This window comes from Crocodylus porosus, unplaced genomic scaffold, assembly GCF_001723895.1.
Source record: "Crocodylus porosus isolate Cpor-Errol unplaced genomic scaffold, CroPor_comp1, whole genome shotgun sequence".
In the NCBI taxonomy this organism is placed as follows: Eukaryota; Metazoa; Chordata; order Crocodylia; family Crocodylidae; genus Crocodylus; species Crocodylus porosus.
In genome coordinates this window covers 4381643-4387399 of record NW_017728910.1, presented here as the reverse complement: position 1 = coordinate 4387399, position 5757 = coordinate 4381643, and positions in this window count along the sequence as shown.

Genomic DNA, 5757 nt, shown 5'->3' with positions numbered 1-5757 from the left:
ATAATTTTCTCAAACAGCTTGCCTAGGATTGAGGTAAGACTAACTGGCCTATAGTTTCCCAGGTCCTCCTTCCTCCCTTTTTTGAAGATGGGAACCACGTTGGCCCTCTTCCAGTCCTCCGGCACCACTGCAGAGCACCATGAGTGCTCATAAAGCCATGCCAGGGGTCTTGCAATGACCTCGGCCAATTCCTTTAGAACTCTAGGGTGGAGATCATCCGGACCAGCTGACTTGAATACATCCAGCCCCTCCAGAAGCTCCCTAACTAAATCCTCACTAACCCGTGGCCCAGGTGTGCCTCCCCTGGGGCCCGAGGGGGGGCCCAGCAGGGAGGTGACTGTTCCGGTCCCTACTTAGGAAGATGGAGAGAAAGAAATCATTAAACATGTTAGCTTTGTCGTCTGGTGTGACGACCAAATTTCCCAACGCATCCTGCAAGGGCCCCACATTACCCGGGACCTTCTTTTTACTCCCTATGTATTTCTGATAGTGTCTTATTAAAATGCAAAGATATAAATATGAATATTTTAGGAGAAAGATAGGATCGCACCTGCTGAAGTTTACTGTTGAACTTTGTAGCACTTGGTATTCTTGCCATCATTGTAACATCAATAGTTAAGAGAAAAGAAGCTAGACAGCAGGAGCTGAAGCTACTTCTTACCTTTAAGAAAATTTAGTAAGTTTCTTTACAAACAGGAAGTAGTATAACACTATGCATGGTGAGAGCACAATCACTTTGACCTTTGGAGAGCTAGTGAGAAATTCAGGTCCCACTGAAGTCAGATTTCCCATCGACTTCAATGGAGCTAGAATTTTATTCCTGAGTGCCAATTACAGTCCCGATTCTTGAGATGCAATTTCTCAGCACCTTTAAGGATCAGGGTGAAGATCACTTGAGCAAACACTAGAACAGAGCAAACAAGGCCTTCTTAATGTTGTGCACAAAGACATGTAATTCCACCTTTTACTCACTAGGAGGTGGATAGTTCCTTTTTTCTTATCTATAATTTTAGGGAGTAAAACTATAGATATACATATTTTCACCATTATACATATGAAAGCCATGAAACACGATTGTAGTTATAGATAATCTTACAAAGGTTTATCCCTTCAGACAACTTTTTTCTTTTACTACTGCTTTTCATGCTGGAGTTTCAGGAGGTATGTTCCACTGTTTTCATTTTATTTTTTTTTAGTCCAATAAGTTCCTTTATGTTTACACTCACTCCAGCCAGAGGGATTTGAATAAAGGGATGTTGAGTCTGTGGACTTCATGAAACCCAAATTCCAGTTCTGCCTCAGAAGGTTGAAAAATGTAGAAGACTATCTTTATACAGGACTTGACTGAAGGCACTAATAGCCTTGAAAATATAAAGTGATAAAAGATACTTTCAGACTTGTGGGTAACCAGTGGCTGGGCTGCCTGTCCACAGGAGGAAGGGGCATAAGATGTTAAGTGAAACAGGTATATTCGGTTATATTTCCTAAAGAATAGTCTTGCTAGCTGCATCCCGAATCTGTTACCTAACCCTTATATGCCCATTATTATTACATCTACAAAAGTCAGTTGTAGGGGGGGTTCTTTGTCTTTTTTATTATTATTATTATTATTTTGGTGGGATGGGGATTAGAAACTTATTTTCAGATTTTCAGTGCCAAAATAGTAACACTTCCCTTGTTTATAGGAGCCATATCACAAGCAATTAACATAGTACATGGGCATTTTTGTCTTCCAAGCCAGTCTTTAAATCAAACCCAGATCAAGACTAAATGCTATATTCACTCTTTCAGCTGTGGTAGCAATGAGCTCTTCAAAAGAAAAAAAAAAGTAAGAGTTGTCATTCTTCAGTTCTACACATCTCACAGGAGTACACCTTTTTTTATTAGTGCCTGAAAACATATTCAGCACAGAAGCTCCAGGTTACCTTCTTAAGAAACAGGAATGTAGTTTAGTAAACAATTTTGTGTCCCCTCCCCATTACAAAGTTCCTGATTACTTAACCAGAAGTTACTAATTTTCTGTTTAAAGTTAGTCTTGTACTACATGATAGTTATCCAACTGCAAAGGATATCAAGAAATGCTTTGTTTATGAAATAACTATATTTCTAAAAGGATCTAGTAAAAGGGTTTTTTCTTTCTTTTTTTTTTTTTTCTCCCTCTTTCAATCCTCATAGGCTATTGTTGTGGTTGTTGTTAGAAATATTATTAAAAATGCATTATCAATAAGTCTTGTTAAAACAGTGCAGCTGTCAGCCCTCCCTGGTGAGAGAACTGGGAGAGCTACTGAGAGCTCTTTGTATTAAGGTATCACTCCCTCTTTGTTTTGCAAAGTTACTATCTCTTTGTTACAGTAAAGCATATACTCCTCAGCTTTTCTCATGCAGATAAGAGTAGATTGCAGTTCTAGCCTTGAAGCAAGGGAAATTCAAACTTTTGTAACCTCAGGTACTGTCTGCCCATGCGTAATGAATTAATACATATAAGCCTATCCGCCCCGCATACTTAAGTAGTTAATTATAATACACATGCGACGTATGATTCGACGTATTCACATACATGTTTGTATGAATCGGAAATGAGTTGTAAAAGTTCCTCCTTCTGCACACGTGGTCAGGAGAGAGGGGATAAAGCCAGCTGGGCAGTTTTCCTCGGGGGCAGCAGAGTGTTTGATCTTTTGTCTCTCTCTCTGACCCTATTTGCAAATATATACCTTTTGTGTTGCTAATAGAGCGTGTCTGTGGCTGAAGGTTTTTTTTCGCCTCCCGAGAAACGAACCGTGATTTTTACATCAGTTGTTATCAAACTATGGTCTAGCAAGCCGCAGGTGGCTTAGGTAAACCTGTTGCTCCCTGGTATCTGTTCACTCCCATACCTCACAGCTTTTAAAATAACAATATAAACAAAGTATACAACATAAATCACTTAGCTTCAATACAAGCTCTCTTACAGGACTACCGTCACTCCAATCCCTGCAGAACTCCTCTTATGAGCCTTACAAGGTCCAATCAAAGGCCCTAGTTGTGGGTCTAGGGCTTATTAAGGCCTTGCCCCCTCCTTTTCTGGCCACCTGATCTGCCTCTCTCCTAATAAGCTGCTAGTTTTTTCTCCTGGCTCTCATTCCTGGAGTCTTCAGGTCAGCTGTGACCACTCTCCTGTTAGGGCTGGTTAATTAGTGTCTGGAATCTTGCAGCTTCTTGGCTCTGCAAGCAGGCTGCGCTTCCAGTACTTGAGGAAGGGGCAGCAGCTTCCTCCAGAATCTCTGGGTTTCCAGCAGCTCCTGTAGTGTCTAGACACCTAGCAGCTGCTCTTGGAGCCAAGCAGTGGCTCTTCCAGGGCTCTGTAACCTAACAGTAGTTCCCACAGAACCCTAGAGCCCCACAATATGCATCTCAGGGTCCTTTTAAAGGTGCCATGTCTCTTTCTCCAGGCTTCCCCTCCTTAGTAATGGGATAGAGGCCCTGTTACAAATGGCAAAAGCAGGACACTTATTACCAGTAGGGTGGCCATCATAGAGTTTTCTACAACTCTGTCATCTATTGATATGAAACCTGATGCCTTTATGTCCTCTATTTCTCTCTTCAAGAGAAAAATAGAAGACAAAATGTGTTTGGTTTCATATAAATAGAGGACAGACAACAACCAGACTGTCCTCTATGATAGCCACCCTAATTACCAGAGGCATATAGGACTGGAAGGCTCTTCTTGAGCCATCAAATCCTGTTTCCTACATTTAAAAAAAACATGTTTCCTACATGTCCAAAGGATTCACAAGAACATCCCCTCCAACCCCTCACATGAAGCCATAAAGTATGTAGTTAAAAGATCCTACCATGTGATACACAAGAGCAGAAGAAATGAATTTGGATATGATAACTGCTTAATATAAATTAAGGAGTTCATCTTCTATGAAAGACCAATATTTTCTTAGCCTTTGCTTCCAAAATTGATAGTACCAAAATCAGAGTTGTTTTAAAAAGCAGCTCTCCTAGTTGCATAAGGGAGTGATTCTAACAGAGTTAGTCATTGTAAAGAGGTTAAGATTCTTGAACCTAAATTATACATACCATCCTCTTTAACTTGCTGAAATGTCCAACAGTGGGAGGTTCCTGCACAGATTAAAGAAAGATTGCATTAAAGGAATACTGTAGCAAGGTCGCAAAGTCAAGCACTCAAAGGTTAAGCAAATGCCACAAAGAAGGTTGCCTCTAGAAACTTGATTTGGCCCCCTGTGCAAATGCATTGTTGTTGTCTTTAATTACATTACTGTATCCTGCAACAGGAGTTAATAAGCTTGGGAGCCCTTTTTGAAAAGGGGTGTTATGTTATGTTGGCAACCTGCTGTCCGCTAGCACAGAGGCAGTTTGTAGCGATCAATTACAGACCTTTGCCAGCAATTTTGCATTTCCTTCAGAACTGGGGTGAATACCATCTGGTCCTAGTGATTTAATAATGTTTAATGTATTGATTGTTCTAAAACTTCTATTATCACTTCAATGTAACCCAGCTCTTCAGATCTGGCATAGTTACTAGATTCTAAGATGAGCTGTCTCCCCACTCCTGTCCCCGTCCCCCATTTAATGGTGTGTGGGGTGAGGAAGTCCCTCATCTTGTAAGCAAGTTATTGGGGGGAGTGGGGTGGGCAGGTAGCTGCTCTGGCTCCAACCCAGAGTTGAGGCAGGAGCCACAACTGCTGCCACATTACCCTGCTGCCTCTATCCCTGCCCCTCAGACCTCCATCTTCAAAGATCTGTATAACATTAACAAATTCATCCTTCATGAAACCCTAACATGGGTAGGCAAATATTACATGACAGAGAGGTTAAAAGGCTAGGCCAGAGCAACTTAGTTGCTAGGCAGAACTCAGGTATGCCTGGCTCCCAGTTCCATTTTAATATACTTCCACTCAGGTTTTTATCTTACTGAATGTGGTGAGCAAGATTGTACTGATTAAAACCCAGCAATACATACTCTCATGGAAGCTACTTCTTTTTAACCCCTTAATTCATCTGACTTCACAAATGTTATCTTTCAAAAGACTGGGAATAGTGTATTTAGGTTAATAGGATTTCAATCTTCTTCAATGACTGAGATGCAAAGTGCTTCACAGAATAAAGCGAATAATTTTGCTGGTTTCAGCTATGATTTCCCTTGACACTACCTCTAAATGAATTGCCTTTTTAGTTCCCAGGTTTCCTTAATTGCTAGCTCAGTGTTTTATTATCAAACTTTTTACGGGTGTTTAATAATACATAATTTTACCACATTATCTAACGTATTTTTCCTTACTTAATTCTAGCAATTTATCATATGTAGATACTCCATGCATACAGCATATCCTGCTGTGTACTGATACTGTCCTCCTAGTCTTTTCCTTATCAAAAAAGATGCTCAAAACTAGTTTTATAATTAAATTTTTTTCTCAGACCTGTATCAATTGCAGATATTAGTGGGTGCGTCTACATGAGATGTGTAATGCGCTACTGCCTAATAACAGTAGTGTGCCAGCCAAAAACCATGCTAATATGCTACTGTGCAATGGTATTAGGCTACTGTGCAGTAAGCATCACTAAAAAACTGCGCTGGTACTACTGCACAGTAATTGTAGTTACTGCACATTTAGTTAGTACTTCATTAAATACTTCATTATTCTGGCACACATCCAGGAGGGGCTAGCAGGGGACTGCATGCTTAGGGGCAACCAACATGGGTTCATCAGTGGCAGGTCCTGTCAGACCAACCTGGTAGCCTTTTACGAT